We start from the raw sequence: 26,022 nt of genomic DNA on the forward strand, positions 1-26,022 counted from the left end.
AATGACATAAACATTGGAACCATCATTTTCATAACAACCCCAATCACAAGCCTGGCAAATCTGGAACTATCTTTGACAATCTGATAGCATTTATAGTATTTAATTGGACTTTGTTTTTTAAACTCATGTGCGCATACTCATTCTTTGTGCCTATTTTATAGTTTTGCTTTTTATCTTTTCATTTTTATGTGCTGTTAATTGTTCTCTCTGTTTTACATACATTATAAAATGAAATAATAACACTAAACTTCAGTGCTTTTTTTTTGAGGGGGTACGAACCTCATTTTTGCCCAAGGCTTCCTTGCCTCCTTCCACAGTACCACAGTCCCTTCCTCTCCCACTGAGGGAGGGCAGGGCTCTCCAACCCTCTCCAACGAGAGCATCATTGCCTCCTGCCTGCCTTGCTTTGGGGAGCAGCCCTGCTGCCTCCTTCCATGAGCATGTGCAGAGTGCTTCTCCCTTTTGTCCACTTGGCTGTCCCTCCTCTGGCCATTTTTGGACAGTGAGTCCTGACACCTTTTTTTCTAGAAAAAAAAGCACTGCTAAACTTTGCACACACAGAGACAAATGCTGCCACAATTCCTATGTCTCGGTGTCCTGGGAGGGCTGTCATCTTTTACTAGAGATTTCTAGGTGGGCCAATATTTGCCCTGTATCCAAGAAATGAGGCACCACATGGGTACTCCCACATAGGTAGATGGGTGAAACACTAGATCCAAGCAGGTCCCCCAATATCCACACCATTAGGTCCAAATATATTATTTATTCCAATATTTTAATATACAGCCACAAAAGACCCTTTTGTCCAATAGCATAATAAAGTTACATAAGAAAAGAGTAGCTCCCCTTTGTGGGCCCTATCCTAGGAGAGTACAGGCACAACAAGAAAAATAGACAAACTTTGGAAGGCTTTCCCTCATTCTTTACTCTTTTATGCCTGGGCCCCCCTTTGAGCAACATCAGCGAAGTCCACAGCCTCCAGATCAGGCAAATAAGCAGAGATGTCAAGTGGTTTTTTTAGCAGGGGGGTTAATAAATGCCTAATTTAACAAATGCTTTTCTAGCCGTTTTATGCGCAAATGCACTAATTATTGAGGAAAAATCTTGATGCCGTTCACTTTTAACATTGAGCGAATGGCAAAATATGCATCTGTTACCAAAAAACATACTGTCTTTTACCAAATCATATCTCTTGCTCGCTTGAATCTGTAGCTCCAAGCTGTTAGAGTGTTTCACAATTTGATGCCATGTGCTTAAAAACAGTGTGTTAAATTTGAGATACCCTTTGCATGGGCGTAGCCAGGATTTTTGTTGGGGGGCGCAGGACTTTTGTTAGGGGAGCAGAACTGATGTGATTGGTCTGTTAGTTAGTTAAGAATTTCTATTGTTTTTTTTAATTTAGAGGGGCAGGTGTCCCCGTCCCGTCCCCCCGGTTACACCCATGCATTTGAGCTTAAGTGGCCCTCCTAACCCCCCCCCCCTTCTGATTGGCCCTGGGCATCCTGTTGGGCAAACCCAGTCTAGAGTCTTAGGCTGCAAATACACCATATATTTAAAGCACAGGTCTTCCCTCAAAAGAATCCTGGAAACTATAGTTTGTTAAACATGCTGGGAATTGTAGCTCTGTGATGGGTAAGCTACAGTCCCTGTGATTTAATTGTATTTGGGGGTGGGGTGTAACCATGTTAGTAGAGCAACTACAGAGCTGGTAAGTTCGGACCTGAGGGAACAGTGAGTGAAAGAAGCATATAATTGAAGAAAGGAATCAATGTATGGATGGTGAAAAACTAGGGACAAGAGGTGTGGCAGGTGAGGACAGGCAAGGGGTATGTGTGGGACTGGGTACCAATAAAGCCAAATAAATAAACAAATACTGTAAATAGAAAAGCTGGATTTGAGATATTGATTTGAACAAACTAGCCAAATTCATGCTTTCTTCCTAAACGCTACACTCACCAGTTACAAACTGCATAAATCAATCCCTCTCTTTAAAAGGGAAAACTCAAAGCTCGAAGGGTCAGCATGTCTACATTATTTAGCAGATACTGACTATAATGGTGCCTTCAATTGAATAAATGCTTCTACACTAGATACAGCCCCACAATCCAAAGTTAACTCCTAGTCTGCATGAGTTTATCAGAATAATTGAGAAGGGGGTCATTTTTGAACAGCACAAGTGGGAATTTATAGAGGCTACATGGTGCTTTTTACTGCAGAGCCTAAATGATAGTTATTTTCAAGTATATAATTACATACCTTTAGCTGGCAATGAGCTTATTATTTTAATAAAATTTCAAAGAGCTGTAATAGTCCATAATCAGTACTCAACATTCTAGATGGCCTGAGCTGAGCACATGATAATAATTCCCTAAAACATAAAGAGCTTTGCTTAGGGGAGACACTTCCACAATTACAGGGAATTGTGATCTAGAAATAGCACTGCTACGTTTTATTTATTGTAAATTGCTGCAATGCTTGTTCTGTTACCATCTATTTACTGTGTGTAGCTTTAACAGTTTAATTCACCCACCACGGTAAAATTACTAAGCTTAAGTGCAAGATATTTTAAGAAATCAAGCATGGCAATGGTATAGGAGCCACAAACCTTTAGGAGTCCAGGGGCACACTTGAAAAGCATTTTTAATTTTTTTTTTTAGGTCATCAGCACCACAAAATAGCCATATCACAGAAGAAAACTAATCAGTGCTCAGATTCCTCCCACCATCCAAAACGGGCAAAATGCTTACACGCCTAGACAAAGGAAACAGAGACCAAAACAGCCCCACCAAAAGGCAATACCTCCCAATTGCAATAAGTACAAGCAGTTGGTACTTGCAACTAATATATGCTTTTTGCTCCTATCAGCCTTCTCTGGAGTAAGGAGCCAATTGTATGTAATCTCCTCCTCCGTTCTGAACTGTATTAAAACCAGGCTCCTTGGAGACCCATACCAGAAATTGTTGGTTAACTCTTGTTTTAGTTTGTATTTATCTACGAAAACCTAGATTAGGTGGGGGTGGGGGGGTAATATTGAATTTATTCTGTGTTTGCCAAATTGTTGGCTTTTGTCATTTTTAAATTTACTTACATGTTCTGTATTTTATATGTTTGCATTTCTAATGCTTTGTATTTTGATGTTTTGAATGTTTGCTGTAAGCTGTTTAGGGCACAGCTTATTGTGGAAAAGCAACATATAAATAAATTCAATGAATTTGGGTGTATTAACATTAGACCAGCTGATAAACAAAGAGGATAAATTTTATACTTATTCCGTCTTAAGAGACAAATACAGATTACCTACAAATGCTCAATGGCAGTATCTCCAGATAAAACACTTGCTAACCACCATCTACGGACCAACAGCTTTTACAGTCTCAGAGACCCCAGAGATATTGAAGCAGCTGATTAATTCTTACGCAACAAAAAAACTGGCCATTAACGTATATAAAACTTTTTTACTAGCAAACCAATATGATAAACAGTCACTGAGGCAAGAATGGAATAAAGAATTAGAGATCTCAATGTCGACCATACAGTGAGAAACTGTTTTAAGTGCTATAACTAGGGTGTCTCTGGACCTTAGGCTCTTACAACAAAAAATAATATTTAGAATATACTGGACCCCATTTGTTGTTATTTAGTCGTTTAGTCGTGTCCGGCTCTTTGTGACCCCATGGACCAGAGCACGCCAGGCACTCATGTCTTCCACTGCCTCCTGCAGTTTGGTGAAACTCATGTTGGTAGCTTCGAGAACACTGTCCAACCACTTGTCCTCTGTCATCCCCTTCTGATTTCCTTCAGAATGGATAGGTTTGATCTTCTTGCAGTCCATGGGACTCTCAAGAGTCTCTTCCAGCACCATAATTCAAAAGCATCAATTCTTCGGTGATCAGCCTTCTTCATGATCCAGCTCTCACTTCCATACATCACTACGGGGAAAACCATAGCTTTAACTATACAGACCTTTGTTGGCAAGGTGATATCTCTGCTTTTTAAGATGCTGTCTAGGTTTGTCATTGCTTTTCTCCCAAGAAGCAGGCGTCTTTTAATTTCGTGACTCCTGTCACCATCTGCAGTGATCATGGAACCCAAAAAAGTAAAATCTCTCACCTCCTCCATTTCTTTCGCTTCTATTTGCCAGGAGGTGATGGGACCATTGGCCATGTTCTTAGTTTTTTTTTATGTTGAGCTTCAGACTATATTTTGCACTCTTTTCTTTCACCCTCATTAAAAGGTTCTTTAATTCCAGCCTCCATCAAGATTGTGTCATCTGCAAATCTAAGGTTGTTGATATTTCTTCCGGCAATCTTAATTTGGGATTCATCCAGTCCAGCATTTCGCATGATGAATTCTGCATATAAGTTAAATAAGCAGGGAGACAATATACAGCTTTGTCATACTCCTATCCCAATTTTGAACCAATCAGTTGTTCCATATCTAGTTCTAACTGTAGCTTCTTGTCCCACATAGAGATTTCTCAGGAGGAGGATAAGGTGATCAGGCACTCCCATTTCTTTAAGAACCTGCCATAGTTTGCTGTGGTCGACACAGTCAAATGCTTTTGTGTAGTCAATGAAGCAGAAGTAGATGTTTTTCTGGCACTCTCTAGCTTTCTCCATAATCCAGCGCATGTTTGCAATTTGGTCTCTGGTTCCTCTGCCGCTTCAAAATCCAGCTTGAACTTCTGAGAGTTCTTGGTCCACATACTGCTTACGCCTGCCTTGTAGAATTTTAAGCAAAACCTTGCTAGCGTGTGAAATGAGTGCAGTTGTGTGGTAGTTGGAGCATTCTTTGGCACTACCCTTCTTTGGGATTGGGATGTATACTGATCTTCTCCAATCCTCTGGCCACTGCTGAGTTTTCCAAACTTGCTGGCATATTGAGTGTAGCACCTTAACAGCATCATCTTTTAAAATTTTTAATAGTTTATCTGGAATATCATCACTTCCCCTGGCCTTGTTATTAGCAGTGCTTTCTAAGGACCATTTGACTTCACTCTCCAGGATGTCTGGCTCAAGGTCAGCAATCACACTGCCTGGGGTGTATGAGCCATTCATATCTTTCTGGTATAATTCTTCTGTGTATTCTTGCCACCTCTTCTTGATGTCTTCTGCTTCTGTTAGGTCCTTTCCACTTTTGTCCTTTATTATGGTAATTTTTGTACAAAATGTTCCTTTCATATCTCCAATTTTCTTGAACAGATCTCTGGTTTTTCTCATTTTGTTGTTTTCCTCTTTATTTGCATTGCTCATTTAAGAAGGCCCTCTTGTCTCTCCTTGCTATTTTTTGGAAATCTGCATTCAATTTTCTGTATCTTTCACTATCTCCCCGGCATTTTGCTTGCCTTCTCTCCCCCACTATTTGTAAGGCCTCCTTGGACAGTCACTTTGCTTTCTTGCATTTCCTTTTCATTGGGGTGGTTTTCGTTGCTGCCTCCTGTGTAATGTTATGAGCCTCCATAGTTCTTCAGGCACTCTGTCCACCAAATCTAAATCTTTAAACCTGTTCCTCACTTCCACTGTGTATTCATAAGGGATTTGATTTAGATTGTATCTTGCTGGCCCAGTGGTTTTTCCTACTTTCTTCAGTTTAAGCTTGAATTTTGCTATAAGTAACTGATGATCTGAGCCACAGTCAGCTCCAGGTCTTGCTTTTGCTGACTGTATAGAACTTCTCCATCTTTGGCTGCAGAGAATATAATCAATCTGATTTCAATGCTGCCCGTCTGGTGATGTCCACTGGACCCCATTATGTTTATTTTTAAAAGGGCTATCTAAGGTATCTAACTGTTGGAGATGCAATAGGGATAATGCTTCTCTAAAACATGCTTTTTTATTGTCCTATATTGAAAGATTTTTGGCAGAAGGTAATTGAAACTATCAAAGAACTGTACGGAATTATTTTACATTTACAGTGCAAAATATCCTTTTGAATTATATGCCCAGCACATGGAACCTTACAAAAGGACAATATGAGTGGACTCTCTGTGCCCTTACCACAGCAAAATGACTGGAAAAATGAAAATGCAGCTCCCTTCTACGATTGGATTGAAGACTTATACAAACTCAAAACCTTGCATTAAATGCAGACTTGCCATGGACAAATTTAATGATATTTGGAATCCATTCTTACAAATACTGTAATAGGTTAAGATCTGGTGAAGTACAATAATAACTTTGTAAAGTATACAATTTTGGAGTTTTTTGTTCTTCTTCCCCCTTTACTTTCCCTTCTACACGGGTGCTGTTTCTTCTTCTTTTTATTTCTTTTATTTACATCTCACCATGTTTAGTGCACATATCATTATATACTTTTTAACTTTCAATAAAGATGTCTGGTAAAAATAAATAAATAAACTCAGCCAAATGACAAAATAGAAATCTCATTTTAAAAATAAAAATGGGGTGCTGCAGGTGGTCTTGGAGTGTGTCTGAGGGTGTCACAAACATTAGAATAACATTTAGAATATTCTGTTTCCTCCTACAGATATAAATGTGTGTGTGTGTGTGTACACACACACACACACACACACACAATGGAACAATTAAAATATCTTATATTGATATAGTAAGATGACATCTGCTGGTAAAAATGCCACTAACAAGTATTTAAATTTTGCATTTTATTCACTTGTCCATTTCTTTATCTTACTTACATTGCAAACATTTCTTATTTAAAATCATTTGCAGTGTTAAGCACATTTAAGCCTCATTGACTTATATGGGGGGGGGGGGAGTCTGAAATTATAAAATACAATTACCTGGTACTGTTACCAGTGAACAAAACAAAAAAAAACACCAATGACTTCTGAGAGGATACCATTTGCATTGCACTGTTAAGCGTGTATATGGATCTCTCCTACTGTGTTCAGTTGGACTTAAATACTGTACTTAAATACAAACTTCGGCTGGATTATGTTCTATCATATCTGCTGCAGAATAACATAAGGGAGCTATTTATTCAATGCAGCTTAGCACAACCAAATCACCAACATAACTTCTTGTTTTGTCTTGTTCCAAAATAGCTACAACCAACTTGTTTTGTCTGTGCATTGTGGGAACAGTTCTTCATATATTTAGCTGCCCACTCCCCAAATGAGGCATCTGTGAATTCCTCTAGTTATGCTCCATTAATGTTCTCACTTATATTGCATTTTTTGGTTTCAAGTGCTATTAGCAAACAGCGCAAAAACCTTTGTTATTGCGTGTTATATAAATATTTAAAGTGAAAAAGTGAAATATCCTTTGGGTTCCACATCCTTTGGGTTTTAGAGTATTGCTGAATGATATGGTTTGCCACCATTTTAAAATTATTTTTATTTCAGGGGACTGCTGTTATACTGGGTCTGTCCTATTGGGTAGTTTTTATCGTAACATATTGTTACTTTTTTCGATTTTATGTTTTCTAGAGACTTTATGTAGCAAACAAACAATACATTTCATTATAATTTAATAATAATAATAATAATACACATGTACCATCACATTGTAAATCAAAAGAGAAGATCTACATCAGGAACATCAGGAACAAGGGAGAAGAAAGATTGACACTGGGATCTGGTGTCTCAGTGGATCCTGCCACTTGAGGCAGTCCCCTCACCTTGCCTCATGGGTGAGCCAGCCCTGGAACCTCCAGTTCTGGACCATTGCATTAATGGAAAAGTGAGGAAAATATACTTTAAAATAAAACACATATCCAGTTAAAGCTCACCATGGGAAGAGAAGGAAGACTCAGGAATTTAGAGACTGGTCTGTCTGACTTTGATACCAGGGAACACACTGAAACCGATCATTATAAACGAGTCACTTTGTACGCATTTTTATAACAATGCAGTAATTAGTAGAAACCAGCATGTGTTTGTAAGGAATAAATCCTGCCAAAATGTTTGTTTTAATTGGATTTCTAGTGGTGTGTCTGAGAAACCATTCTCAAAGAAAACTCACTAACTGCTTCCCATCAAACTGCAGAAAGGCCTTGTGTGTGGTGTTGCAGGTCTCTGATCTGGGCATGGTGCACGTCAACAGTTTTATCAATTATCTAGTTCTGTTGACAGGAACCTCTGGCTCTGCAGATATTTGGCCATCAGCCATGGCAGCAATGGCCATAGTAAATAGCCAGTGTAGTTCAGCAACATCTGGAGGGACAAAGCTTTGCCCAATCGGATTAGATGAAGGAGTGATGGGGCTCTGTATCAAAATTGCAGATGACAAAAAATAAAATTGGGAGGGAATGCTAACAGAAGACAGGAATAAGGTTCAAAATGTCCTTGGTAGAACAGAAATTTGGTATACTAAATACTAAATATCCCATCAAAATAAAATTCAAACAACATAAATGCAAAGTTATTCATTTGGGTAAATTAAAAAATACACAGACATCAGGTAGGGATATTTAGTATGAAAGTAGTAAACATTAAAAGGATATCAGGATTGGTGTTGATCAAAACATTAATGGGGGTCAGCAGTGTGATGCAGCTGCAAAAGAGGTGAATGCAAATTTAGGTTCCATTAATCAAACCATAGCTTCCAAGTCACAAGACATAATAGTTCCTCTAGTTAGACTCCATTTGGACTATGGTGTCCAGTTCTGTCCTGGGCACCATATTTTAAGAAGGATGTAGACAAATTGGAAGAGATTCCAAGGAAGGGGAAAAGGCAGTCTGGGATATAGAACGAGTGAATTAAGCATGTTTAGCCTGGAGAAGCAAAGGAAAGAGGGGGCATGGTAGCCTTTTCAAACATTTGAAGGGCTATCATGTAGAAGAAGACAAATACTTGTTCTCTGCTGTCTCAGAGGGAGGAATAAGATCTAATAGGCTTAAGTTACCGGGAAATAGATCTCGATTGAATATTATCTTTAGCTGACAGTTTCTGGGCCCTCATCCTCTTTAGTTGACAGCTCTTAGTCCCTCAACATAGTGCATACACCTCTTTGCCAAAATATCACCCTTTATCAAAACCTGCTACTTCTATTGCTGGAAGCTCATTGTAGTAAAACATTTCTGCTCGTGAACGTAAGTTTCTGATATTACATTAATACCTTTGCAACAGCTATAAAGTTGAGGTATTCATAATGTCTTATCACATTATTTTCCTAATGCAATAACCATGTCACCTTTCTAAAAATATATATATAGCAGAATCCATGCAAGCCTGGATGTTTTATCTTCCACAAAAAGGAACTGTTATTGCTATTCTTCTCCAGTTTCATATCTAAGCTACAGCATTGTTGAGAAGTGTGTCACATATTCATAACTGCTAGTTCCAGTCCATTATTAATCCCTTTGCAGGGCAGGAACCAACTATTTTGACACACATGGCAAACAACATGAAATGTGCCCCAAAGCTGAACGCATATTTTATGATGTAAAATATTGACAGCAGTTGCAATAAAATTCTATTCAACCATAATGTTTCCAGGTTTGGATCAGACTCTGCTAGTGAATATTCATGACTAGCTTTCAAAATTCTTACTTCTCCAAATCTTGTGATGCAGTTTTCCAGCCAACAATGTTTATAAAGATTCATATATTAGACTGGAAAAATGAGAAACTGAAATTAACAGGTGAATCCATTCCTACTTTGAGCATCAGTAAAATATTCTCCATTTCACTGGCCACACAATCCCTACCATGCATTTGTTAAATACTGACTCCAAGCTTTAAAAATATGTAGATGCATAAGAATGCCATTTCAAATAGTAATAGTTCTATTCTGCATGGCAAACTGGGGTGGTAAACAGACCACATGAACAGGCTCATGAAGAGAACCCTCCTTGTTAGTGTCTGTTAATTGGATCCTGCATTGAACCCCCATAAGCAGGGACACTGCTTAGGGGCATATGTTGGGGGCCTCTGTCATCATAAGTCCTGCATTTCAGATGTTACTACTGCAGACCCTCCAAGTGTCCCTATTTTCCAGGGACATCCATGATTTAGAGAAGCTGCCCCAATTTCTGATTTGATCACAGAATGTGCCACTTTTCCTTAGGATGTCCCTATTTTCATTGGAGAAATGTTGGATGGTGTGAAGTTATCTGACCCCCCCCCAAGCCGTCTGAAGGCAATATTGTATAGAGAAGTTTACTTTTAAAAATGTTTAATGTTTTATTGTGTTTTTATATATGTTGGAAGCTTCCCAGAGTGGCTGGGGCAGCCCAGTAAGATGTGTGGGGTATAAATAATAAAATTATCATTGTGGAATGGGACATCCCTATTTTCATCAGAGAAATGTTGGAGGGTATGCTACTGCACCACTGATAGGTAAAGGGACCCCTGACCGTTAGGTCTAGTCGCGGACAACTCTGGGGTGGCGGCGTACAGCTTCCAGGTTATGTGGCCAGCATGACTAAGCCGCTTCTGGCGAACCAGAGCAGCACATAGAAATGCCGTTTACCTTCTCGTTGGAGCGGTACCTATTTATCTACTTGCACTTGACGTGCTTTCGAACTGCTAGGTTGGCAGGAGCTGGGACCGAGCAATGGGAGCTCACCCCGTCGCGGGGATTCGAACCACCAACCTTCTGATCGGCAAGTCCTAGTCTTTGTGGTTTAACTCACAGTGCCACCTGCGTCCCCACTGATACGAGCATGCCTGGGTGGACTCTTCCTTTCCATACTTCAGGTTTCTCTAGGCTTTTGTCTTCATAAAGGTGCAGGAAGTAGCATGTAGGACAAATGCTGTTTTAGGAGTTAAGGGTAAACTTCACTATAATTATTTATTTCTATGTTAGAAACATACTACTATGTGTTCAGTTTATTTTTTATTGTATTCTTTCCTCACATATCTGTTTGTAACTATCCTATCAACTTGCTTCTCCCATTTTGCAAATCAGCATTGTTAACATCAATTTATTTTTATTTTCCCCCTATGTTAACTGGAATTGGAAAAGGTCTAGAGACCTGTTAAAAGCTACCTAGCGTGTCCCTTTCACAAAGGTAAGGCAGCTGGTGGGAGGTGTGGGGGTGGCGGATCGAGCCAGTAAGATGTGTGGGGTGATGTCATGCACGTATGATGCCCCCCCCCAATTTGGGGGCAACTCTGCACGTCTGTAACCAGTAGCACAGGGAGGGCCAGGAACTATTTTCAGCCACTTTTCTTGAGGGCCACTTTCCCTTCTGAACAACCTTCTGATGCCCATATGCCAGTACTGGGAAGAGTGGTACCTCGGGTTACATACGCTTCAAGTTACATACGCTTCAGGTTACAGACTCCGCTAACCCAGAAATAGTGTTTCAGGTTAAGAACTTTGCTTCAGGATGAGAACAGAAATCGTGCTCCGGCGGCGCGGCAGCAGCAGGAGGCCCCATTAGCTAAAGTGGTGCTTCAGGTTAAGAACAGTTTCAGGTTAAGTACGAACCTCCGGAACGAATTAAGTACTTAACCTGAGGTACCACTGTATTTCAAGAAATAAAAGCATTTTTTCAAAATGGTACTACACACATTCACACACCCCTCTTTGCATTCCATCCATGTAAGCAAGAAGCATCATCAGAGTTCAAGAACACATTCTAGCCAAGTGAAAACACGCTGTGGGCTGTTGACGGATGTGGTTGTGGAGAGCCTTGAGGAGCAGCTGGAGATGCCTGGAAGGATGTATTTGGCCTCACCTCTGCAGAGTTGACTTCAGTGGTACAGACTCCCATATTTTGCCCCACCTAACCTCATGTAATGCTTAACCTAAACCCATCTTCTGCTTTTATTTTGAAGATCCTCATCTGTCCAGTTCTAGTGGTCTAGTTGGTTGAGGGTAGATTTTGGTTTCGATGCTCAAAGGGTGAGAAGCATTTTCACCTACATAACAACCGGTGAGCAGATCAGCTATTAATATAGTTGTGAGACAGTTTTTGTCCTAGAATGTTCTCACCTTGTTTCCAGTTTGTGTCAGGCAGGCAAGAATCATTTGCAAAAAAGCGGACAAGTTTTAATCTGAAATTAGGACCCTGAATTACGTTTGGGCACTGAGTAAATAAGTGGACATGATTAGGATTGCAGCAATATGAAGTGCCAGCTAGTTAAAAGTGTCAGAGATAGGGTGAAAAAGCTGGCCAGTGGGACCCAGGTTGAGGTGAGGAAGTGCTGCAGCTCAATGGCAAAGCATCTGCTCTGCATGCAGAAGGTCTTAGGCTTTGTCTGAAATGCTGGACAGCCTCTGTCAGTCAGTATGCACCACGATGAAAACCAATGATCTGGTGCAGAGCTAAGGCATGTTACTAAAGAGGTAAGGGAAGTCCAAAGCAGTCTCTTTCTCTAAATGCCCAAAGCATGGCAACAGACAAGGTTCCCAGTAAAGTATCTTGGTTGATGGATTTGCCTTCCAGCTGCTGGCATGAGTATAATTGTCTGGGATCCACGATTAATGAAGACTGCTGGTACATATTGATTTAAACCCTTTCAATCCCTCCACCCCTGAGCTGCTTCTGCCATCGGCTCTGATTTTTTCAACCCCAAATTCTCGAAACAAAGGTGCCCAGGAAAGCACAAGTGAGAGCTATTATGCCAACACAGTGTCAACTGTAATTCCAGAAGCTTTTCTATTTAGAGGCATTTGGAAAGGGAGACTTAAAAAACAGCAAAATGCTGCACGTTTTTTTCTTTAAAAAAAATATTCAGGCAAGGTAAACACACCTTCTACTTTTGACAGTATTACATCTCTTTATTATTTGGTAGCTACCTTTGGTGCTGCTTTAGAAATCCCTCAAAAGGGGGCAAATGCAATATTTATGCCTGGGGCAGCCAACATGCACTCTCCAGATGAGGCTGGAGAACAGTTCCCATCTTCTGTGACCATGGGTCATGCTGGCTGGAGCTGAGCTGGAGGATAGCCATGTTGGCTTTCCCTGGTTTATACAGAACAGCTTCCTAAAGTGCATCCCAGTAAATTTCTGAAGTTCTTATCCCTACATCACTAGACTCTTTGAAACCAGCATATGATTTTATCATACTTCCCTTCTCCTGCCCTTTGAGTAAGATAAACTCAGCAGTAAAGCAACCTGATTGCAACACCCAAACTCCTAACATAAATAAATGGATGTCATGGCCTGCCATTCTGGAACATGGAATGTGACAGTCAGAAGCAACTGAAGAAGAGAGAGGCCTGGAGAAGACAATGTGTGGTGCCCTCAAAATACTGGGTGGCTGGTGGTCAGGGCTTATGGAAATTGTAGTTCAGCAACTGCCTGGAGGGCAACATGCTGGCTTTACCTGAGATGAGCTATATAAAGGTAAAGGTAAAAGTACCCCTGCCCGTACGGGCCAGTCTTGCCATACTCTAGGGTTGTGCGCTCATCTCAGTCTATAGGCCGGGAGCCAGCGCTGTCCGCAGACACTTCTGGGTCACGTGGCCAGCGTGACAAGCTGCATCTGGCGAGCCAGTGCAGCACACGGAATGCCGTTTACCTTCCCGCTGGTAAGCGGTCCCTATTTATCTACTTGCACCTGGGAGTGCTTTTGAACTGCTAGGTTGGCAGGCGCTGGGACCGAACGACGGGAGCGCACCCCGCCGCGGGGATTCGAACTGCCGACCATGCGATCGGCAAGTCCGTGGCGCTGAGGTTTTACCCACAGTGCCACCCGTCCCAGATGAGCTAGATAGGTAATAACAAAAAATAACAGAGTCCTATAGCAGATTAAGATATATACTGGTACATTGCTGCGTGCATGTCCAAATGGATGGGAAAGGTACCCCAAAATGGTACCCCAAAATTCTCCACCTTCACAGCAGGGGTTTTTTTTTGGGGGGGTAACATTTCACAAAATACATTTGTGGTTGGGATAGCCGCATTCTCTGACAATTCGAAAATGAAAATTTATTGGGTAATTGTCTCCAGCGAAATTTTGACTCATTTAATACTGAATGAAACCATTTAATACTGAATGAAACCATATCGTTAAATCTCGCTAATACATGAAAGGGCAGAGGTATGAAAGGAGTTAGGGGTGAAGCCCAGCACTCCCTTCAACAGTATTGATACACAGTATTAACAGTACAGTGGTACCTCGGGTTATATACGCTTCAGGTTACATACGCTTCAGGCTACAGACTCCGCTAACCCAGAAATAGTACCTTGGGTTAAGAACTTTGCTTCAGGATGAGAACAGAAATCGCGTGGCAGCAGCGAGAGGCCCCATTAGCTAAAGTGGTGCTTCAGCTAATTAAGAACAGTTTCAGGTTAAGAACGGACCTCCGGAACGAATTAAGTACTTAACCCGAGGTACCACTGTACTGATAAAAGGGGTTGTGGTGCTCATCTTGCTCTATAGGCCAAGGGAGCTGGCGTTTGTCCGCAGACAGCTTCCAGGTCATGTCCAGGCCAGCTTGACAAAGCCACTTCTGGCGAACCAGAGCAGCGCACGGAAACGCCGTTTACCTTCCCGCCAGAGCGGTACCTATTTATCTACTTGCACTTTGACGGGCTTTCGAACTGCTAGGTTGGCAGGAGCAGGGACCAAGCAACGGGAGCTCACCCCGTTGCGGGGATTTGAACCACCAACCTTTGACCCGCCAACCTTCTTAAAACTGAGCCCTCAGCTGTACCTGAAATTTTAAACCTCATTCACAGGTGGGTTAATTGGAGTGTAGGAGGAGTGGATTTTTCTGAATATTATTCGGGTAGGGTTGAAACTCTCAAATGGTTTGGATGGGGGAGCTTTGGGGGGGGGGAGTCATATGATGACTCCAAAATTTCTTAGAAATTTCAGCCTCACTTACATGGCATAGTGCCCATGGGGGATGCATGGTCTTAAGCACATCTTTATCTCCATTGTGCTAACAATGTTTTTGTGTGTATGGCTTCTGATGCTATATGACACTCCTATTTCAGGATGTGGGTATCCAGCCAGGGTTTTTCCATGCAGGGAAAAACTATTGTATGCACTAATCCTGATCTCGCAAAAGGTTCCAGAAGTGGGATATTGTAAAGATTTGTGGGACCAAATGTACAAAGCTGGAAATAAAGAACAGTTTTCTGGTTCTATAGCTTGGGCCTATATGGATTTCAGAGTTTGTGGGTTTATCAAACAAGTGTAAATTCTAGTTCATTACTGTGGTTGCCTGTCAGCCCCACATGCCTCACCCAACCATCATCTAAATAAGTGTCTGGGATTTTTTGTCTACAAACATTTAAACTGCAAAGTTATGTATTTGCTCAAATGCACCAGGAAAGTCTCTACCTGCATGCTTCAAATCTGCAAGAGAATTCCCTTTTTTATTGTTTTACATGGCTTATCATAATTATAGAAAAAATACTGAGTACTTCCCGCCAATGTCAGTGGAAAGTTTAGAATGTGAAATATAAGAGATGGCCTGTATTCTAAGGGTCAGTGAGTCAAGTTATAATAATCAGATGGACTGCAGCTCCTGTTTCCCACTGACTGACCATATAATATTGTACTGACCAAGTATGGGGACCATCCGTTCCTCCAAATTCTGCTGTACTGCAAGTCAGCCCTAATAAGCGTGGCTGATGGCCAGGAATGATGGGAACTGTAGTTCAATAGAAGGTTCCCCATGCCTGGTATATACCTTTCTCAACTTCATCTCTCAGTCACTTCTATTACCTGCTATACAATTTCAATTTTTAAAATAACCCATTTGTGCAAAAGTAGTAAAGGTGCACACTTTTAACCTGATAATGTATTGTAGATGATGGTGATAATATATTTGGTGATATAACTTATGCAAAAAAGAGACAGAGAATATATCTCTATATCTATATCCATATCTATACATGCAGAGGACATATTCCCCTGTTGGTAGGCATGATCCATTGCAGTCTATATATAAAAGCTAAAGATAACCCAGACTAAAATGTGACACATTTTGCTGGGCTGCATCAACAGTCACAATCTACGTCTCCTGGGAAGAGTGCCTTTTATTGGAAGAGAGAACACACCTGCATGTATTTGCTGCATTGTGGACACTGAGGACTCAGCCATTTTTATATTTAGGTTGTTCTGCAATGTTCCCTTGGGCTTCCAACAAGAAATCAGGAACATTTGTTTCTAATGGAGCAATCCCATACATCAAATTTGCTTGGGGGGGGGGCGGGGAGGAGAGAGAGATGCCACTGCTTTGCCGGCAGAAAAGCCACCAGATCATGTGCCTGCTCAGCCCACAAGAGAAGGTGGAAGCAGAACATACAGTCAGAAAATACTATTACATGCACCCCAGCCTTGGAGCAGTGAGAGTTTTCAGGGGTCCCTGGATCACTAGAGTGTTTACTGTGATGCAAGGTTTATATACAGGTTTGTTTGTTTGTTTGTTTCGTGTACAGGCTGAACATGAGACGGGAACACTCACTCCAAACAGATCATGCTCCCCCATTCGTTTTCAGCAAGCACCAAAGCCACAGTTTGAGATTCTACACTTTAAGCAAGCCTATGGGTCTATTTCCAATTCTAATCTGAAGAACGGTTTGTCTCTTTCCTCCCCTTTCACACACTTCTGTTGAAAGATTCAGGACAGTCAGAGTAAAATACTTCACACCGTGCCTAGTTAAACTGGAATTCACTCCCACAAGTAGTGATAGCCACCAACTCAGATGCCTTTAAAAAGAGGATTGGACAAATTCATGGAGGAAGATGCTACAAACAGCTGCACGCCACAATGGCTGTGTTTTACATTCAGCATGCTTGTGAATGCCAGTTTCTGGGAATCACAGATGGGAGAAATGTTGCTGTGCTCAGGTCCTGCTTGTGGGATTTCCATGTGCATCTGCTTGGCCACTGCAAGAACAGGCTGCTGGATGAGATGGGTCACTATCCTGAACCAACAGGCTCTTCCTGCATTTGGAAAGGTAATGGCTGTACTAACACCACAGGATTGAACAGGATTTGAAAGAAACACACACCATTTAGTCTAACCCCAATATCAATATAATACAAAATGGCAAAAGAAAAGCATGCCAGTTTTGTCCCAGTTGAGAACTAAACTGCACACCATCTTCATGGAGGACTCCAAGCTATAGACACTTACCTTGGCTTATATTTCTTGTCATCACTTGAGTGTGATGGAATATTTGGCTTTTAGAAGTGTGACAAACACAGAATGTTAGGAGCTGGCTGTTTAAATAAAGACATGAACGTTTGTTTGTTTGTTCATTCATGTTTATATTCCACCCTTTTTCCCAACGGGAACACAGGATGGTTTCAATGGGAGCACATAGTAGGATCGGCCTGTGTGCACTCCCCCCTTCCCCTCTGCTTGAGCATCTGAGATTTGGTTGTGTACTTCAGCAACTGTGGCAAAAGGGTAGACAGCTGCATTACTGGAGCAAGTGAAGCCAAGCCTGTTCATCTGCTCTCAGGAATAGAGTTATGAAGGTCTAGGAGCTCTTGGCAGGTTCTGCAATGACCACTACTGTTGGCAGCTCTGCCCTAGAGTTTTCCAAGCACTGTTCCTTGGCCTATTGAGAGTTTGAACCAGTTTGGGCAGGTGCCCACTGTTCAGCTGAATGCTGGCAGATGAGAAGAGGACACAGGTCTCTTTTCACCTGGGTTGCACAGCAGCAGGCAGAGAGTAAGTTGCACAGTTAAGGGCAAAGGACCATCTGGTGGCAGCAGATAAGCATGGTCACTTGGCAGGATGGAAATGACACCTGCAATCCATTGGAAATGAAGCCACAGATGAGCATGGAAATGAGTGCCGATGACACAGGCACTGAGACTGTCAGTATTCTAAATTGAGCATTTAGGAGTAAAGAGCTTGTAACTAAAATGAAACAAACCAATGTGAGTCTCTTTCTTTTGCAAAACAAGGAGCATTATATGCTTTGGGTTAGAATAGTTGATGCAACCCTTGGAAGCAGCAGACAAGCCTTTGAGATGCAAGGTCCGAAGCCTTAGCCCTGTGGAGAATCACACCTCTGCTTTCCCTTGACTCCCACTCTAAGCTTGCCGTGGAATGGGAGCTCTAATCCAGATATTGTGATAGAAGCTTGCAAGTCTTCAGTTGATTATATGTTTCAGGATGAAAGTAGAGGGAAACACCATCCATCCAAACATAACTTGTGAGATGGCTTATGCTCTGGAGATGGAGAAGGGGAGGAATGATTCTGCCATTTTGAAGCAAAAGGGGCCTATGGTTCATGCTAATTGGCTGTCTTGCACCCATGATGTCACCAGGATGCCACATCTTTTCAGGCCCTGGAGCCATTTTATTAATCACAACAACCCTGTGAAGTAGGTTAGACTGAGAGATAGGATGCCCACTTATGCATCACCAGAAAAAGAGGGCACAGATTTGCATATGTATAACTTCCAATTTAATTACTATAGAAACAGAAATACAATGCAACTTACCAAAGTGGAGAAGATTGTGACTGGTTGGCCCTTTTGCCTGCTCAGTGTGCTGTCTGGATGCACATAGTCAAAGGCAACTTCAGGATCCCTGCTGTCCCTTTTTTAAACTGGACTTGAACAACCCTTCAAATAGCACTACACTTTGCCTTCCAACTGAGAGATAGAGTGACTAACCCAAAATCATCCAGGGAGCTTCATTGGGGATTTGAACCTGCTATTTCCTACTGATTTTCTAATCCGGGGTGGGAACACTTTTTCTGCCTGAGGGCCAAACTCTGTCATGAGTAACCTTCCAGGGGCTGCCTATCAGTGCTGGGAAGGAGCAAAGACAAGAGTGAGTGGAACAATTGATGCAGCTCTTACTTTTCTACATTCCACCAGTGCAATAGCCAGAACTTTCTGCATGCAAATGTCTCTCTCCATCGTGTATCTAAACAAGCCAGGTGCAGTGTAGTGGGACAACAGGAAAAGGGACAACATTGGCTCACTTACAGGTAGGCCATATCCTGGGAATAGTAGTTTTCCATTACAAAGGTTCAATTCCCATTATTCTTTTGGGAAACTTATGTCCTTTAGATGTGCTTTGAATGTATGGTGTGGGTGTGATCCTCTGTGGCATTTTAAAAGGCACCTTGCCATTTCTTTAAGCATGTCTGCTTGACCATCATTCTTGATGAAACAAGCTCTCTACACCACGCTCCTTCCATGAGCCACTCTTGGCAAACAAACCTGCATCACTTTCTTCCAAACTCTCATGGTGACAGCAGAGTGTCACCCACTTACTGTATGTGTTGCTCACTTCTAAGTTATTTAAACAAGGCAGAGCTGCATCTAGTGGCTTACTCACTGCGATGCCATGAGAACGTGAGCCAGGGAAGAGACATGTGCTGGCAGGAAAGTGCTGGTGGTGAGTAAGGCTTGGTTTAAATGTGTCTGCAGTTCTGATATTTTTAGAGCAAGTGAGTACCACTTAAACCATGATACACTCTATTTTTGAAACCCTTTTTTTCTCCCTTTATGACAAATCCCGAAAGTAACATTTAGCAGCCAGTCCTTGAGCAATTGTGCACATGGCATTCCTCAAGAACCCTTCACGCATATTGAAGCGCATATGTGGCATTTAGGGCATTTGGTAATCTTTCCATACAACATCCAATCCCCCCCCCCCCTTTTGGTCTCCTTTCCACATCTGCTGCTCTTCTGTTGATGTGCTTGTGCTTTCCACAGACATCTTGTTGACCACTGTGAGAACAGAATGCTGGACTAGATGACATGATCCAGAAGGACTCTTCCTGTGTACTGTTTGTCCCAATTGCATTCAAGTGGCAATGAGGAGGAATATGATGGGCAAAAGAGACTTGAAAAGTAGAGAGAATGGCAGGTGGGAGGGGGATGGAGGAGAAAGAAAAGTAAAAACGCACTGCAGTTCATCCGATCTGCATTCAAATGGTACCAGCTTCAGTCTCCAGTACCGCCAGGCAGGGGCGTAGCATGGATTGCCGGTGCCCAGGGCAGAGCAAGTGTTGCAATCCCCTAGTGGACTAGGCAGCACTCAGTCCCTTTGCCAGTCAGCATCTAATCAAGGGAGTCTCTCCTTGCAAACTAGCCCCAACCTGGGAGCAGAGAAAAGGTAGAGAAGCACGAAGCCAGGAGCACCACTGTGTCGCCTCGCCCTCCTGCCCTTGCAGGGTGGTGCTCCAGACAATACATGTGACTCCATTAGTGCTTTCCTGCTTTCCTCTTCCTCCGTCCCTCTCGGCCAGCCCAAGGGTAGGATGTGCATGGGCGTTCCTTCACCAGACACAAGGAGAAGAAGGCATCGCTGCTGTCCCAGCCCCAAGGCCCAACCTGGGCACAGCTTTCCTCCCCATGGCTCCAGACTCAATGAGGGAGCCTATCGTGGGGGCAGCTGGTTGCACCCCCTCACAAATTTGTGCCCGGAGCCATGGGCTCCCCATGCTATGCCACTGCCTCCAGGTAGGGTTGGGGGGAATCCCTCTCTGAAACCTTGGATACCTGTTGCCAGTCAGTGTAGACAGTACTGAGCTAGATAGATCAATGGTTGAGTATTAGGCAATTCCATATGTTCCTAGTGAACACTACAACTACTGTGCATTTGGTGGAAACAATAGCTCAAGGAAACTTTCCTGCTTCAAATCTGCTTGCAAAAATTGCACTGTATTCTCCCAATCATGTTTGTGTTTTCAGTCTTGCCTCTTAGGGATACAGTTGGATTTTGAAGTTGCCAGGGGAGGGGAGCTATAAAATAATGGAGCTGTTATTCAACTCTGCACCCTTAAATTTTGTCAGCAAGTGCCATGCTTTTCAAATGGCCCTTATTTTTGCCAACCTGAACGCTTATGACATTTTTTTTTTGGCTCTAAAGTGGTGTTTCTCAAACTCTCCGCACCCACCCAACACAGCCCAGTGGAAATGACTATACAGCCTCTGTTACACCCACCCCCCCAAAATGAAACAAGATGCCAGTGACAGCATGTCTTATGCTCAATGTTCTCTGATGCAGAGGTTTCACTAAAGTCATGTTCCTTTCTTCAGATGGATGTGGTTTCTCACAACTGCCTCACAGTGGGCTGAAGAGGCTGAACATCAGTAGATTAGCTGAAAAGCATAGGTCCTCTACACGTGGGTACACAAAGAAGCCAATGGAAAAGGTGGAGAGAGGAGAAAGATAAAAAGCCACATAAAACGTAAACTATGGATTACCATAATATGTCCGGGTGGGAGGAGGGAAACAAGCAACTTGGACCCCTGCTATATCAGCGATTCACCATACAGGGAATGTTGACACACTTCCAGTCCCGGTTTGACAAAACATGTTGTGCTTTCATCTTTGTTCTGGCTGCTTCTCCTGTTACTCTTAACACAATGCCAAGGCCTCTGTGAGCCTTTGTCAGAAGCAGCAAATAGGTGTGCAAAGCTCTAAGCAGGTTCTACATGAGAGGCAGAGACACGGCACAGTGTCATCACTTTGTTCCATAATGGCTGCTATACTGTGTCCCTAACATATGCCATAAATGCCAGGTGCAATGGTTATGTAGGCCTAACACAGACCAGATTAACAGCTTCTGAAATCCCTTCACAAGATGGTATTGGGCAAGGATTGGCCAAAGGTAGATCGGGATCTAGTGCCAGATCCTCAAGTAAATTGCAATAGATTATGAGGGGTTTCCAACTCCCAACAGCTGGGCAATAGAAACAATTAAAAGTCACTCTTGCTTCTGAAATGCAGAAAATGGTATGGTTATTTTTTTTTTAGGTGGGGGACACACCAGGGGTGGATTTTCATGTGAAAATCAGTGGTGGCTAGTGTCTATTGGGACTGACAAGGCAGAAGGCAGGGATCCCAACAGTAGCTAGAGCCAGAACCAATGACAGGTGGTACCAAGTAATTGTAGTTTTGTTCCCATCCTCCTCCTTCCAGAGGTAGTCCTTTTTTAAAAAAATAATATTTATCGCTTTTAAAGATTACAAAAAAGGAAAAGAAAAGAAAAGAAGACAAGAGGGAAAAAAGACAATACAATATAATATATAGACAATACAAAACACAACCTAAACCCATTAAACTAAACACATTAAACTAAACTAAACAAAACCCAATCCCTAACCCTAACCCTAAATAATAAAAAAACAAACAAAAACAATTTAAAAACATACATCACATACTCTATCTTTCATTCCCTTGTTCCCTCACCTCCCTTTTTGTATTCCACTTCTAATCCTTTCCATCTTTCTCTATTTTCTATCATATTATAAATAACATATTTTTTAACCTTATTTTCCATTAAAACTAAAATACTTATATATGCTTAACTCCTTATAACATTTCTGCTAAGGCCGTAAAATATCATTCCACCATTTTTCTATCACTCATTAATTTTACAATATTTCTATATATAAACTTTAAATTTTCCAATCTTCTTCCACCATCTCCTCTCCCTGAATTCGGATTCTGCCAGTCCTTTCCGTCAATTCCATATAGTCCAGAGGCAGTCCTGAGGCTAAGTAGAAGGAAGTTGACTGCTGGTGTCATGGCTCTGGACTGGTTGCTGTAAGCAAGGAGAAAGGTAGGTGGGGATTGGCTGAGGGCAGACTGAGGTTGGTGAGGGAAACTGTCACTATGATCCCCCCCCCCCCCGTGATTGTTTTTATTGTTTTTTATTATTACAGTAGTACCTCCGGTTACATAACTCTCTGGTTATGTAAACTTCAGGATGTGAAAGTGGCAAACCCAGAAGTATTTGACCAGGTTTTGCTGTGCACCCATGCATAGAACCGGTCCCCAGGTTGTGGAGACCTCGGCATCCAACCTGACCTCCGGGTCAGATCCTGTCCGCAACCGGAGGTACCACTGTATGCTGTTTAAATTATGTTTTTAATGTTGTTCACTGCCTTGGGAACTTCAGATAAAGGGCAGTATATAAATTATTATTATTATTATTATTATTATTATTATTATTATTATTATTTCATGGTATTATGGTTGTGTGATATCACGATTTCATCCCTTCTTATTCCTTGTGGGGTAGATCGCTTGCCAGCACCCTGTGATCCACTGGCATCCCTCAACCCACTTTTTGGAATTTGCAAGTTTTTGAGAAGCCAAGTCCTCCATATTTCACAGCACAACCATTCTCTGTATCTGCCCAGGTTTGCCAAAAAGAAGAAGAAACCATTAGCCTGAAACTGTGATTCATATTATCATCCCATCTTGAAATGCCAAGAAGCACTTGGCTGAAAGGTCCTCTAAGGGCAAAGCGACACTAATAAGACAAATTAGAAGCCAGGCAGGTGAAACTGATGGGAGCATTGTGTGTAAATGTGCTTTTTCAAGTTTTGAAATACTAGAGCTAATAACAGAGTATGAGACAATTGGTGGGGATGGAAATGAAATTAAGTTTATTTTGTCCTTAAAGGTGGATGTACCTAATTTGCCCTTCCCAGAACAATATAAAGAACTTAAACAGCTGTCCTTCAGAATTTGTACTTCCCCGAATATTGCAATTTAGTTCTCCAGCTGAGTAATGTGCATGAAAAAAGGTATATTGGGGCAAAGCGTGCATAGAAATGCATATATTGGTAGAAATAATATACAGAAATGCATTATATTGTGCTCTGCAAAACTGTGTAAGTTCAACAGAATCACTTACCAAAAAACGTGCATTGTTGTGACTTTCAGCAGGGTTAGGCTCTATGATGCCTGAGTCCCATCTGATTCCCGGAATCCTGAATCCAGCAAGGGTTAAAATTCATTTGTTGAACAGGAGGCAACTTTCTAGGTGAGTTAATGGCCTAAGTATGGTCTTTAGTATAACAAAGGAAGTGGGTTTGTGCAAGAGGGCACATGGGTGGGGGCCCCTCCCTCACCTGGTTGGTGGTAAGAAATAAATTTGCAGCAGTGTGTGTGTGCGCGCATGCATGCACATGCACACTAGAAGCAGACAGAAGCCAAAAAGTGAGAGTCATGATTGATTTCTGTTTTGATTGCTAGGCTGTGACTTCTGGGATGTTCATGCTCTAAGTCCTTCCATCATAGGCTTACGTTTATATATGTATAAATAAACCATGTATCATAAAGACACCACAGTCTCCAATCTGCCTCGTTCCAAGAAAGCCAAACCATGCCTGGAACCCCTGGAATCTCACACTGCTCGGAGATTGGGGTGGCAGTATATTAGGAGATTTTCACATTAAAGTGCTGGTGAATTTTCATGAGAACTTTTTAAAAAAATAATAATCCTGCAGTCTGATACAGAAATGTGGAGTACAGTTGTACCTTGGATCCTGAACACCTTGGAACTCAGACGTTTTGACTCCTGAACGCTGCAAGTGACTGTTCCCATTTGCAAACATTCTTTTGGAACTCCAACATCTGACAGGGTTTCCGCAGCTTCCAATTGGCTGCAGGAGCTTCTTGCAGAAGCCACACTTTGGTTTCTGAACATTTTGGAAGTCGAACGAACTTCCAGAACGGATTTCTGTCTGAAAGTAGACTCTTTTCCAGGTCCAACTGTCCTCTTCCTCCTCCCTCCACTGTCTATTTTCTTAAATTTCTTTAAGGGATGTAAATAGCTAGGTCTTAGGACATTATAACCACAAAGAGAATACACAACACCAATTTGCTAAAAGCTGTGCAGGGTCTTCCAGTAAACGTCTGGCTGCTGTTGCAAGATGAAAGGGTTAACCTCCAACATTTCCCTTCCCCATACACACACTTAATGGGAGCGCTGTCGCCTCTTGTTAATCTTGGGCTTCACTGACCCAATTCCCTCTTTCCCATAAAATACTTCACAGGCCACTACTTTTCAAATACAGCACATTCCATCTCAAGGCTTGCTTTATTCTTCACGTACGTTCTTCAAATGGCTGAACAATGCAGTAATCTTTTTGCTCAGAAAGTAGCAAGAGCCAAAAACTAATCTATCTGCTCAGGACTGCTCAAGAAGCAATGGGCTGAACTTGCAGAAATGGAGTTTGAGGCCAAATATTAGGGAAATTGTTCCTAATTGTCATGCAAAAGCTAAGCAACTGGGAGCTCCTTCTGCCCTGAAACAACTTCAGATTTGGCCTTCAGGACAACACCCAAACTCAAAGGCCAGGTGTGGGACACCTTTCACCCTCTGGATGTTCTTGAACTATAGTTCCCATGATGCCTGGCTACTGGCTGATGAGAGCTGTAGTTCAGCAACATCCTGAGGTCAAAGGTTCCCCACACCTGCCAACAACAATTGATGCTGGCCCTTTGGCTTTTCCTTTATTCAAAATATGACCCCTGTTACATTGGTTGCTGACCAAGGCTGTTTCTCAGTTCAAGAGATTCTGAAATCTCTTTCACTGGGATGTTTGGAAAGATAATCTGGTGAGGCTCACATGTGCTGCCATACATTACAGATGGGATGAAATGATCAGTAGAGTCCTGTGCAATACTGATTCAGTGGCTACCTTCCTATGTACCTTTGAAGTGTGGTATATAACCTGAATAAATGGTTTGGTTCACACATGCATGTAGATACCTTGATGTAGCATCAAGGGGTAGCCTACATGTGTGAATGAGCCTGCTGTGCTTTGGGCAGAAATGCCTTTGGCCAACCATGTAGTCCTAATGTGCATTTACTACCACAGCGACAAGAGGTTGGGCAAAACTGAACTCCCAATAACTCAGCTTCAGTAGCTTTGTACAGTGCCGGCTAGTGACAGATGAATCTGTCAGTTGCAGTTTCTCTCATTTTCTTGGTTTTTTTAAAATTCTTATCCACATTTATGCTTCTGATTCCATTTTTTAAAAAATCCCGATACAATTATTCAGCATTTTTGAGCAAATTTCTCCTGGGGTACACATTTTTCTATGCAATTTCTCCCTTTGTCCATAGTTTTGCAAACATTTTTGCCTAATGTAACTAATGCATTTCTGGATGTTACTTTTAAATGTGCACTTTCCCCTAACAGGTGCATTTTTGTACACTTTATTTGGTCTGAGAACTGCATTGCAAAATTAAGGAAACGACACATTTTTTTTAGGGATAGCATTGTTTAAGGAACTGCAAATTAGGAAATTTTGCACTAAACCAAATTTCTCCCCCAACCTTCTTACAGGCCTGTGTTACAAAAAGCTAATGGGATAGTTGGAATTGCATCTATGCCACAGCCTTAAGCTTGCTTAAGCTACTCCTCTTCTCTAGGAAATCATACCACCCTTCCCCAAACTA

At 41.9% G+C, this 26,022-nt stretch overlaps 1 long non-coding RNA gene across 1 annotated transcript; it reads left to right on the forward strand.

Moving 5' to 3' along the window:
• Window positions 1-11,402: 11,402 nt before the first annotated feature.
• Window positions 11,403-22,649, forward strand: LOC310836124. Its single transcript, XR_014559871.1, has 5 exons — window positions 11,403-11,629; window positions 18,680-18,792; window positions 20,855-20,941; window positions 22,304-22,387; window positions 22,487-22,649. It is a non-coding gene; the product is annotated as an uncharacterized lncRNA (long non-coding RNA).
• Window positions 22,650-26,022: the final 3,373 nt, after the last annotated feature.

This window comes from Podarcis gaigeae (assembly GCF_964106915.1).
Source record: "Podarcis gaigeae genome assembly, chromosome: Z".
NCBI classification, from domain to species: Eukaryota; Metazoa; Chordata; class Lepidosauria; order Squamata; family Lacertidae; genus Podarcis; species Podarcis gaigeae.